A 13,652-nucleotide genomic window follows, 5' to 3' on the forward strand; every position below is an offset into this window, starting at 1 on the left:
GCACAAGAACAAGAAAACAGAAAGAGGAGATTTCAAAAGCAAAAAACTAGTACTTTAGTTTATGTTTGTAATGTTGTTTCTTAATCAAGCCCTCTGTCTCTCCTCCCTCCCCTTAATCTCTCATGGCAGGAGATAAATTGCATCATCCATCTGGATCTGACTCCACTGTATACAGACCGGGCATGAATATCCCCAGCCGACCTTTCCCCGAACCTCCAATCCTTCTAAGAGAACTTCTTGAGAATCCATGGACCGAAGCCTTTGCCTTCGCAGCCAACACCCTTTGTACATCCAGGTCATTTTTCAATGACCTGAGCTCTTCGGTTTCAGCCCTATAGCGTCGCACTTGACACCTCAAAGATTCCAAATCAGAATGCATAGTGTCATGAGTACCTGCATCTCCATAGACATCATTGCCTGCAGCATCTCTTGCATCCCTTGTACCATGAAATTCACGGTCCAATGTGTTCTCCACACTGTCAAAAATGTGGCTGTCCATGACACTCAAATCAGGTCACTAGTTATGATTCCAAGCCTTAGACCATTTTCCAATGAGGGGAAAAACTCAGCTCTGATACCAATGTAACGGGAGGCGGACGCGTGTACTGGAATCGTATAAATGTGAGCAAGATTCTGAGCACTTAACACTTGAGCATTACAACCACAAAGCTGAAAATGACAGTACACCACATAAAGGGGCCGATGATAGGCTGACCCCCCCCCCCCCCTTTAGGTAAATTACCAAAAGAGTCTCCAAAGTACAAGATTACGGGTGCCTGGGGATTCACCACCAGCCTGCACCTGATTCTTCCAAATACATTATGAATGAATACATTTCAAACAAGAGAAACTGTAGATACATCCGCACTACACACAGGTACATCCGCCCTGCACAAGATGTAAATGGATCTTTAGGCCCTGTTTCCACGCGAGAAACTGATCCAGAAACCTGTGTTCTCCGCGAGCAAGTGTCCCCAATGCTTGCCCTGAGCACCTGCTATACCAGGAATCCTTAAGACACATCCATGCTCACATATTCCATTGCTGTCCGGCCTGTTTTGTGCAATAACCAGTCCAAAACAGCAACTTTCTGTCGCGAGAAATCCACCTGTAAAGGGTCCTACAGCCCTGTGGAGGTCCCTAGAGCTGTCCTGTACTGTCCAAGTTGACTTTGGACACCTGTAACCAGCCCAAAACTCAAATTGCAGGTCTGAAATTTACCAACCAGCCCTTTAGAAGAGTGTGGGGATCGTTGTCCAAGCTTGTGTGAGTCCGGGAAGCAAGCAACCAGCCCTGTAGCAACTCCCAAAGCTCCAACCAGCTCTCCAATATGTTGACTAATGAGTAAAACAGCCCAAAAGGGCCTCTTGAGGAAGGCGCCTTTTTCAGGTGCCACCTCAGGGGCCTGGTGGGTACACATGCTGGCTGACATGTGTCCCCATAAGGTGTCCAGGTAGGTGTCCAGCCCATAGTGCTCCATTTGTCCTGTTTCTATAAGTTTAGGTCCAACCAAATGGGAAATGGCCATAAGCTGTCCGGACTTCATTAATTTTGGTCCAACCAAATGCGAACGCATTATAAGTTGTCCGGCCACTTATTAATGAGTGTGGACCTGCAAACCAATAAACCTTAGTAGTAAATGAAGTAAGCTGTAAATTGAGTGTGGACGCACTTACCACCTGCAAAACCCAAAAGCCCACAGTTTTAGGCCCAAACAAGAGTGCACATACGTGTCCACAAGGTGCCCGGGCGTCCCCAGTCCCTCGGACTTCACAAGCCAAAATAACAAGCATTGTCCAGGCAGCAAGACAATGTCACACAAAGTAAATAAAGTTATGGCATGCATCATTTATGCATTGTGCACATGTAAACTTGAAGAACCACCTATCATCATTCTTGTACTTGAAAATATTCCGCCTGTCATCATAACACACCATGTGTGCATGGCCGGAATCCACACGGGCACCGCCCGAAAGTCCACAAAGGTCCTGCCATGTCCTTGGACTCATATGCATCCACTCATATGATCCATACACATGCCCAGGTATAATACATACATGCATCCGCATGTTTCTAGGCCTGACACGCATCCGCATGTCCCTAGAATATAGGGGTTTGTGACAGAAAGAATCCTCATGTATGCATACATAGCCAGGGTCTCGCGCTAGGCGCGCCCACCATGCGAACCACCAAGTGTCGATTCCTGGAGGCATCCGCACTCCCGGTATCAAAGAAATGTGCCAACTCCCAGAGTCGGCCTACCATGTCTGTAATCTCCAAATCGCTCACATGGTGAGAAAACTCAACTACCTGTGTCAACAAGATCCAGAGTCCACTTCCGGTCGCTAGTGCTGCAAAGAGGGAAGGAGAAGGCCACCGCTGAATCAAGTGCCTCCTCCCCTCGGGCCGGAAGTATCACCACATGAACTCTGATAGGTGCTGGCTCATGGGGGCCCTCCGCTCCAAATAGGCGTGTAAAGGAGTAGTCGAAAGCCTCCGAGTGTTGTCTAGTGTCGAGACTACTCAGCCAACTGCGGATAGAGGATATCCGTGAAGCACGAATCGAAATGGTAGGTCTCCTCTGCGGTACACGAGCAAGGTCGGTACTCAATCCCCGCCGGACTGCAGGTGAGCGCCAGGGCACTGCCAGTGCGTCCCGGGGAGCTGAGGCGAGCGAGCGGAGGGGGAGGGGGGGGGAGAAGGAGACGCTGAAAATGCGGAAGCGGGAACGGGAGGAGGCAAGGGTGGAAGCAAGGCGGGAGGGGGGACGGTGGAGGTGGAGGTGGAGGTGGAGGTGGAGGTGGAGGTGAAGGGGAGGGCGCTGGCATCTCCTGATCCTCAGTCTGTGCTGGGGTCTCCTCCTGGAGGGGAGCAAAGTTGTTCCTCACTGGAACCCAATGATGCTGAGGCTGTGTCTGCTGCTGCGTCGGTCTCGGGGCATGCTGCTGTGGCTGTCTCCCTCTACGGCGCCCCTGTCCAGGCTGCCAATCGGAGGTCTCTATGGGCTAAGCAGGTGTCCCGAAGGCTGCCGAGCTGCATATGTGGACGGGCCATCGAAGGTCTGCTACTGCGGTGAAGGTCGGGGTCTCCTGCGAGGGCAGGCTTCGGCTAGATGGCCGATCTGCCTGCATATAAAACACTGGTTCGGGAGCCCCGAAAACTCCTCTCTCTGATCGATCCATCCCCCCTCCCCCCCCCCCCCCCCCCCCCCCCATCCTAGGTAAATGAATGACCTTCGGAAGAGAGGAGATGTCAGGAACCAAAACTCTGACCGAAGGCAGGCCCGCTGCTCTAGCCACCACTGAAGCTGCTGTGGGGCTAGTCTCAAGCACCGAGCCCACCAATGATCCTATCCTGGAGAGGAGCGGAAGGTACTCGCGGCGAAGTCCATGAAAGCAAACTGTGACATGGAAAAGGCGCTCTCCCTGTTCGGCCGATGCTGGGTCGAAACCATGCTGCCAATGTCTGAAGAAGGCCCGAGCACCCCTGATGTCAAGGGGACTCATGGCTACGACCTGGGCCACGCTCTGGGCTGTCTCAAACTCAATCTGGTAATGGCCGCGGCCCAGTAACTGAACGTCCAGGATCTTGCCCACATCTGCAAGAAGGCAGGCCTGGAGAAGATCCCGGATCTCCCCTCTGCTGGGGCGGGTGCCAACTATACGGCAGATGGTGGAATGTGCCTCGAGGCGTTCCACCTCCGCGGCGAGGCTCGCTTCCTCTTCTGGCGAAAGAGAAAGCCTGATGGGGGTATCCTCAGGTGCGGGCGAGGGGGCTGCGAAAGAGTCCCTCTCAGGTGGGGCGGGAGGGGCCTCCATCAGAGTCTGAAGCTGAGTCGAGGGTGAAGCGGGACGGGGGGAAGCACGGAGCGGGGAGGGAAAGACTGAAAACGAGGAGGGGAGGGGCGGATGACAAAGGGGGGGGGGGCGAGAGGGAGCGGGGAGGGAGCAGGAGCGGAAGCGCGCGAGAGAGGGGCGCGAAGGGGAGGGGGGGGGCGGGGAAAGGGCGAGGGCAATGGGCGCGAAGGGGGAGCAGGAGCAGGCGGGCGCGAAGGGGGCAGGCGGGCGCGAAGGGGGTGGGACGCGGACGGGGGTGAAAGGGGGGGCAGACGGGTGCTAAAGGGGAGCGGGCACGGCCGGGGGGGGGGGGGGGGGGCGACGGCGCAAGCAGGCGGGACGAAGGCACGAGCAGGGGAGGGAGGCGAGAGCTTCAGCGAGCGCGAGTTCTCTACAAACCCTGCTTATGAGGTGAAGCAACTCTGCTCACTTTTTCTATTGGATTACATGGCAGATTAGAGAGACTAGAGCACCCCTTGGAGGATTTCAAAGGCTACACCTTGCCGAGGGTGAGGGTGATTGGTTTTCGGGCACGTGCATGGCACATAGATCCAACACCGACCAAGGTAGCCAGGGAGAAGTTTTGGCGGTTATGGATTTGGGAGTGCCGACCACTCACGCGGTTGCAGTGGGACCATGGAGAGTGGACATGGCATGATCCCACACATCGGGTGGAGACTCTGGATGCCCCTTTCTTTGCATATACAGCGAGGCTGGGCCGCAAGATCCAGATGTCAAAGATAGATAGCACGCCAGTAACAGCAACACACTAGCAGTTTATGGCACATAGGAGTGGGGCACTGGGTACTTGGTTGGCAGTCTAAGGGTGGTCAGCAGCTTGCCTGAGGTGCGGCCACCCCCAGGAGTCTCAGCGACATTACCTTTGGGATTGCCCAAAGGCTCAACAAATTTGGCAATGGATTCTCCGCATCTTTGCTATGGACAGGGCATCAACCCAGATTATCACTTGGGGTACTGTTGCTTGGGCCACCGAGGCTAGAGTGGTCAAGACTTACGAGGAGTATGGGGGAGGCCATGCCCTTCAAGTCTCCCACCATCGTATTGCAGTAGTACCGTCCCACCTTCAGGTGTTTGGCGTCCAAGCTCATGCCAGCACAGGGAGATTTGCAAAAGCATAGCAGCCTGGCACATCTGGCGTGCTAGATGTAGCGAGGGCATCAAGGGTACCCACACTCCGCCGGCTGAGACCATATCACAAGCATATGGCACAACATCATTCACACCCTCCGCAGTCAGTGGGGGAAGCTACAAGGAGGTTCTGACCGCATACGAAAGCGGCAGGAAGCCTTCTTGAGACTTTGGAGGCTTGGCCCTTTCCTCACAGATAGAGGCGGTGACCCCATTTGGCACTACAGACCACCTGTGTGGTTGTTTCCCCCCCCCCCTCCCCCTGTATGAGATAGCCTTCTCCTCATAGAGCAGCCACCCAGACTAGAAGCATCTCTCCCCCTTATGATCACTTGTTTCTCGCCCTCATAGGCGAGTTTGTATTTAGCCCTTCGTGGTTGTACTTAGCCCTTTGTGGCTATTTTCTCTTTAACTAATTGAAGGATCCCTTCCCGGAAAAAAAAAAATCATAATACCTTTTGTATGCTCTTTGAGAAGTACAGATACCTTATCATCGTCATCAAAAACTCATAAGCTAGAGAGTTGTTGTGTGATTGATCCAATATTGCCCACGTGTTCACTGAGTTCATCACTCTCATGCATCTTTATATCAAAGAATTTTTGCTTCAAAATACTTTTGAATTGACACGATCGTTGCGATCTTCTAAGAGAAACTTTTTATCTCGGCTTCAAGCTTCTTGTCAACTCCTTTGACAACGTTCCAGAGCCCATCCTTCATAGGCATGAGCTGTGCACTTTGTCTGTCATGTCAAGAAGCCAATGCCATTTAACTTGACCGTGACAAGCCCTCGGTCACCAACCAGGGCAAAACAGTCACCAACTGCTCTCTTGATTACACGGCTGTCCTCACAGTAGTTCACACAACCAGCCATGTTTCAAACTTCTTGGCTACCCGAAGGTTCCACCAAATCAAACATGAGTTCTCCAGGCTCAACCGGGAAATCATCCTTTAGGACTTCTTGACTGAAACAATGCCTGCTTTCTGTCCAGCAGCCCCAAACAGGCCAAAAACAGCACTTTGGCCAAATTGTTTAGCAGCCAGGCATCAGAGTAGAAGCCAGGCACAATCTGTAACTATTCCGACCCAAGAAATCCTTGATATCTTCCGTAATTATGCTGTAAACAGCACAGCCAGCCTGTAGAGGAACAGGAGAAGATGTCGACCAGCCCTAGAGAGCCACTATACGAGTCGACTAGTTTCTTGTGGCCTGTATGCAACTCGGCCAGCATAAAAGAAGAGAGAAATCTATGTTGACCAGCCCTACAGCATATGTTTATGAAGTCGACCAGCCATTTGGCACCAGCAGAAGCAGTCGGCCAGCTTCATGCCTCATCCCTCTGCTGTCCAACAGCCCTATGTTCTCTCTTGAAGGAGTCGACTTGCTCTTTTTGGCTGCCCTGGCTTGTTCAGCACACCAAGGTCCTAGAAAAGCAACTCGTGTGCTTCAAAAAAATACCTCAGCTCCTTTTAGCAACTCGTGGGGTTCTAAGTTGGTGCACAGGCGCCCATTGCTAATATTTGGCCTCGGTACATTAATAATGTCCAGCCTGATGTGAACTCTCATATAACTTATATAATGAGTTTGAACCTGCAACCATAAACTTTAGTAGACAAAGGAATACCCATTAAATAAGGTTGAGTGTGCACACTTACCACCTGCAAAACAAGGTCTCCAACGCCCGTGGACATTCACAAGCAAAATAACAGGCAATGTCCACACAAACAAAACAAGTCACACATGCAAGTGCATTTCACAGGCAAATACTTATGCGCGATGATTTGGAATAAATCTCCCTGCTTGCCATCTTGTACACCCAAATAGTCGCAACCATGGGCACCACCCATGCAAGATCCAAGTACTATACTCACCAGAGCAAAAACCCTTCCATGAGTTTCACATAACTCACCAAGGTCACCAATCCTTCCATGAGTTCACAGACTCACTAGGATCACCAACCCTTCCATGAGTTCACATAACTCACCAGGGTTGCCAACCCTTCCATGGGTGAGTTCATCATGCTCTTGGACACAATCTTGGAAATCCTTGATGTCACAGCTCTCTGGAGGATTGTGACAACAGGTGCCACCCATCCCCAATGTCCTTAAGCAAATTATTCAGCCCATGTGCGATACAAGGAGTGGATGGTGCGAAAGCAAGAGTCACTGCAGCCATCAATTATAAGAGACACCCTATTCCCCTCTCACCCAGCACGAATATTCTCTGATGCTACATCAATGGCCTCTTTCTCCTTTTTCAGCAAAGTGGTCCTCAAAGTCTTTGATGATGGAGGAGTATATGTGGGTCCAAATCCAGCAACTACAAGGACCATATCTCGGAAATATGGTGATCTTACCACATTGAATGCAATGTGATCATGAAAGAAAAACCTGGCCACTCCAGCATCCATAGCTTCTCGCTTCAGAGGATCCCAAGAGCCAAGAATAGTTCTCTAGCCACCTCGTGATGGTGGTGTGTAGGGTACTCCCAGCCTGTGCTGCATAAGTACCACTAGATGCACTAAGCAAAAAAAGAGGGATTTACAGCCACAAACCTTAAAGGTGGAGCTCGAACACCTATGCATCGAGCCTTTCCTGTAACTCCTCCTCTGTTGGAACTAATTGGCAAAAAGCCACATCATGGCCAAGTTCATGCATCAAATGAGCTCATACACGATTGGCACCTCCTGTCTTTGCTTGCTTGCAATACCTGCACTTCTGTTTCTTGGCACCTCCACTTGCATGTCTCACCAGAGTCCACCTCTTCCCACCATGACCAAGTAGCTTGCTTCTTGGACCACTTGCGGCTTGAAGCTCTAGGTGCCATTGAATGATTGATGATTGAAGGAGAAGAAGATGAAAGTGATGAGGAGGAACACACTCCTCACAGTTGTGTACGGCTTGTGAGAAGGAATGAAGGACAGCCTGTGAACTTTGAAGGAGCTCGAGTCTCTGTTCAATCCCAGGGAGGGGCGGCCAGCGCACATAAAGTAGGAGCCCGTTTTTCTTCAGTCAGCCCTTATCAACGGAGCAAGTAGCCGTTTGAAGGTACTTAAGTACCTTAGGTACTATATTAGGTACCTTAAATCACAACATGACGGCTGTTGCATGCCAACATGGAATGGCCATTCCAGAAACAGGAACACTGTTCCTGAAACGGCACAAACCAGTCCCAAACGCATGCCAAAAAGCATCCGTTCCGGCGTTCCATATGAAAGGGAAACGCCGTTCCAGACCAAAGGGAATGGCGTTTCCTGTGACTATGGTTTAAGCACCTATGGCTGCCTACAACCTTTAGAGAAAAGAAGTTTGGGTGCTGAGGCTCCAATAGCAAGAATGAAGAAATGAGGTGTTGGGGGGGCCTTTTATAGGCAGCTTGCCAGCCCCTACTGCCGCTCGACCTGTCCAACCAGGGGCCAGGCACCTGCCCGCCTGATTCGCCCAGCAAGAGGTCACCTGCTTCCTGCTGCTGTCCACACAAGGGAAGCCCTTTGGCCACTTCCCACATCTGCCTGCCCCAAGGTGGTCCTTCTTGGCCATCTGATGGAGGCTTCCCATCAGGAGTGAGGTATGCCAAAAACTCACGTGTTGAAATCCATCACTGTAACTATCATCCCTATTCCTATGCTTCCTTGGTAAGGCTTGTGCAGTAAATCTTGTCCTAATTTCAACTAGCTGGGAAGGGGAAGGGGGGTGGAATGAAGGGATGTAATGCATGAAAAATATGAGTAATCACCATGTAAACATGATGCCTAAGTGTGTTTAGTCTCTCACCAAGAGAATGGAAATAGCCTTCCACAAGCCAAGAGAGAAGCCATGAGCTCCAAGAAACATAAGTTTCCATTTCTAAAAATGATCATCAAAAGTTACAACCATGGTCCAAGTCCCCTCTTTTATACATGGACTTGTCCCATTATTAACCCTATTGAATAAAGTTCCTACTTTATTACAAACCATCCCTTCCCAAAGATTTTGTCCTCAAAATCAATAACATGTACAATCTCAAAGTATGAGACTCTAATGTAATCAATGGGAAGTGGTTAAGAGTTCTCAAGTACATCCAAAGCACATATACAATGAAAATCCGGATGTATACAAGTCCACAAAGCTTCAAGCCCAAAGTGTATGAGTGGGACTGTTATGACAGCCCTTCTAGTCGATGAAGACCCTTGAAAATCCTTCATTTAGACTCCATATATTGGGCTGAAAATGATATGTACACTCAGCCATATGTAGCCCACATCATAATCTTTCATTAGGATACGCCATGAAGCTTGTTGGAGTAGAAAAATAGGCCCAATAGTATACCTTCCCAAAGCTGTCCAGAAATTACAGCATGTATACTTCTCCTCATATTACCCAATTTGCTCAAGTAAACCATACCACTTAGTCACGGAAAGTCATCCACAAGTAAGCCATGTTGTTGGACATACTCCAATGATTGCCAAGTAGCCTCATCCATGGGTAATTGCTTCCATTTGACAAGGTATTCATCAATATTCTGATTCCTCAACTCTCTTGTCCTCTTGCCAATAACCCTCTCCGGCTCATAAATGATCTCACCTTCTTCATTCATGGGTGGAAGCTCTTCCATCTCTTGAGGCAAAGATCCCATAAACCTCTTAAGGTTAGATACATGAAACACATTATGGATCCTTGTCGAAGAAGGCAAATCCAACTTGTAGGCCAAATCACCAACCCTCTTGATAATCAAGTATGGTCCATAATACCTATGAGCCAATTTTGAGTTGGTTACACCTTTGAGAGTGTTATGCCGACTCTTGGGAAGCTTCAATAGCACATAATCACCCTCTTGAAACTCCACATTCCTTCTATGAACATCCGCATTAGCCTTCATGACATCTTGAGCCTTCTTCATATTGTCCTTGCAAAGTTGAACACTCTTTCCAACTCTTCTTTTGTCAATGGATTGACCACTTTGTCTTCATGGAAGGCTATCGATGGCACATGTACTTGATATCCATAGAGAGCCTCAAATGGTGACATGCCAATACTCAAATGCTTGCTTGAATTATGGCAAAATTCAGCAAGATAAAGCCACTCATCCCAAGATGTTTGCATGTCATGACAATAGTGCCTCAAGTACACCTCAAGCCATTTGTTTGTGCACTCCGTTTGCCCATCCGTTTGAGGGTGATAGGCCGTAGATGGAGTGATTTGAGTACCCAAGCTCTCATATAATGACCTCCAAAAAGTCCCCATGAACTTGGTATCTCGATCACAAACTATGTTGAGTGGCAAGCCATGTATCTTGAATACATGTTCCAAAAATTGCTTGGCAATATGAGATGCTCCATAAGTGGTCTTTGAAGCAATGAAATGGGCTGATTTTGTAAGCCTATCAATCACCACAAATATTTGATCCCATCCATGCTTTGTCTTTGGTAGACCCGTGATGAAGTCCATAGAAATGTGAGTCCATTTACCATCCGGAATAGGTAATGGATGAAGTAAACCACTTGGGAGTTGATGGCTATCCTTATTCTTTTGACAAGAAGCACATTCCATCACAAACTTCTTCACATCTCCCCATATACCTTCCCAATAAAAACTCTTGCTCACTTTATCATAGGTTTTGAGTACACCAAGATGGCCCGAAAGTGGTGAAGAATGCATCTCATGAAGCACCTTTGGTATGTAATGAGATAGGAACCAAATACACCTTATCCTTGTACCACAAGAGACCATTGTGAAGCTTGTAATGAGGAAACTCTCCACCATCACCTTGCTGTAATTTGGTATAAATATGGGCAGCACCTTCATTGATGAGGTATTCCTCTTGAATCCCCTTGATCCATTCACTATATACCTCCATGATTGAAGTTGTAGCGCATGCCTACATTCTAGACAATGCATCCGCCACTACATTGTCCTTCCCGGGTGTGTAGGATATCTCAAAATCATATCCTTGAAGTGTGGCCAGCCATCTCTTTTGCTTTGGAGAAAGATTTGGTTGGGAGAGAAAAAATTTCAGCACCCTATGATCACTTCTCACCTTGAAATGAGCACCATAAAGATAGTGATGCCACTTCTTGATGGCATGAAGTATGGCTAGCATCTCTTGCTCATAAACATGAAGCCCCATCTCCTTTTCGGTAAGCTTTCTGCTTTCAAATGCAATGACTCCATGCTCTTGATACAAAACTGCCCCAATTCCTCTACCACTTGCATCCGCCCTCACATAAAATGTCTTTGCAAAATCCGGACATACAAGTATAGGGGCTGAAGTAAGCAACTCCTTGAGCTCATTGAAGCTCTTGTTGGCAATGGAATCCCAAAAGAAAGCCTCCCTCTTGAGCAAGTCGGTAAGAGGTGCCGCAATGGATGCATAATGTTGCATGAATCTTCTATAGAAAGAAGATAATCCCAAAAATCCTCTCAATTGAGTTGTATTGCTTGGTGTTGGCCACTCTTTGACACATGCCACTTTCTTAGGATCAGCCCTTATGCCATTCTCACCCACCAAGTGTCCAAGATATTCCACTTCATTGACCATGAATGTGCATTTGCTCTCCTTTGCATAAAGCTTGTGCTTCCTCAACACTTCAAACACTTGCTTCACATGACATAGATGTTCCCCTTTGCTCTTGCTATAGATCAAGATGTCATCGAAGAACACTAGCACAAACTTGAAAAGAAGGGGAGCCAATATCCGATTCATCAATGCTTGAAAAGTGGCCGGAGCATTTGTAAGACCAAAGGGCATCACCATGAAGTGAAACAATCCCCTTTCCGTCCTAAATGTTGTCTTCTCTTCATCACCTTCCTTCATCCTTATTTGATGATATCCCGATCTCAAATCAATCTTGGTGAAGAACTTTGCCCCTTTGAGCTCATCAAGAAGATCATCAATGCGAGGTATGGGATACCTATTCTTGATTGTGACCTTGTTCAAGTCACGATAATCAATGCACATGCGAAAGGATCCATCCTTCTTCTTCACCAAGAGAACGGGAGATGCAAATGGAGATTGTGAAGGTTGAATAAGACCCATAGCAAGCAAATCTTGCACTTGCTTAGCCACTTCCTCTCTTTCTACCTTAGACAAACGGTAAGGAGGCTTGTTGACAACCTTTGCATTCGGTTCAAGTACTATGGCATGGTCAATCTCCCTCTTAGGTGGTAGACTCTTTGGCACTTGCAAAATATCTTCATACTCCTTAAGAAGAGTTGCCATTTCCTCATCTATGTGCTGTCCACTGCCTTCCATCCCCTCTTGGGTAACATGTAACACATAGATAGTGCCAAAAGCCTTAATCTCTTTCTTGAGTCGCCTTGGAGTGATCAAAGAGAGCTTCTTAGGTGCATTTGCAGCAAGTACCACTTGTTGCCCATGATGTAGAAAGCTCATGAAACCTTGTTGAAGGTTCATGTGAATGTCACCAAGTGAAGCCAACCAATCACACCCCATGATAATGTCGATGGGACCCATATCCAGAACCACCAAATCACCTTCCCAAGTGTATGAAGAGGATAAAACCACTTTTGTAGAAGGGCAAACCAAGCTCCTTTCCCCATTTGCCACTTGCACTTGGAACGTTGTAGGTGTCTTCTTTGTGTTGAGTTTGAGAGAGTTGATGGATTTAGAGTTGATGAAGCTATGAGTGCTCCCGGAATCCACAAGAATATGTGCAACCCTCCCATTGATGGTCCCCACCAACCTTAGTGTGCTTGGGTTCTTGTAACCCATAGAGCATATGCAAGCTGAAATTTCTGCATTGGTAGGCATGTCTCCGTCCACAAGGCTTTCCTTAACTCCACCTCCCGGATCAAACGGAAACTCACCATCCTCCGTGATGAAAGAATGGTCTTCAAGTGACTCCTCATGTGCTTCTTCATTGCAATCCTCCCATTCCTCAATGTCATGAGAGTCATCCTTGTTCTCTTCCTCATCCATGAGGATCATAGTGGCCACAATCTTCTTTGATTTGCACACATGCCCGGGTGACCACCTCTCTTTGCACTTGAAACATAGCCCTTTGCTTCTCAACTCCTCAATCTTTGGATCATCCATTCTTTGAGTCTTCTTGAAGGGTTGAAAGGGCTTCTTCTTCATGAAGTCACTACTCTTTTTGGCATCAAATTGATGTATCCCATTCTTTGGCTGTCCACCCCCAAATGATGTAGGAGTTCTTGGATTAGAGGATGGTAATGTAGAGGTAGGACCTTTCCCAAAATTGTAAGAAGTAGTGGTTGGTTTGAGTGTGTCTTTGGTGAAGGTCATGGGCTGAGACCTCTTGTACTTTGGCTCATAGAGTTCGGCTAACCTCATAGCTTCTTTGAGAGAGCTAGGCCTTTGAGCCGACACATCCGCCTTGATGAAGTGTTCAAGCCCATGCACAAACTTTTTCATCTTCATGTCTTCACTCAAGCCTTCCACGTACATTGAAAGCTTCAAAAATCTCTTGATGTAACCTCTCACCATCATCCCCTTTTGAGAAAGCTCATACCATTCTTCATGGTATCGGTCGAGCACTAAGGGTGAAATGAAGGCCAAGTTCATCTCCCGCTTCAATCCTTCCCAAGTTGATGGCGTGTTCCCTTGTTTGACCAAGTGCCTCCACCATTGATGAGCATAATCTTCAAGATGTAAGGAGGAAAATTGTACCATATCACGCTCACTTTTTGGGTAAAGTTGGAAATAGGTG

The 13,652-nt window shown here is 48.1% G+C and overlaps 1 protein-coding gene across 1 annotated transcript in view; it reads right to left on the reverse strand.

Moving 5' to 3' along the window:
• Window positions 1-13,652, reverse strand: part of LOC147626781 (zinc finger CCCH domain-containing protein 13-like) — a 95,119-nt gene that overhangs the window by 46,556 nt on the left and 34,911 nt on the right. The window lies entirely within an intron of this gene.

Source organism: Cibotium barometz, chromosome 21, assembly GCF_041138505.1.
Source record: "Cibotium barometz isolate CiBa-2024 chromosome 21, ASM4113850v1, whole genome shotgun sequence".
NCBI lineage: Eukaryota > Viridiplantae > Streptophyta > Polypodiopsida > Cyatheales > Cibotiaceae > Cibotium > Cibotium barometz.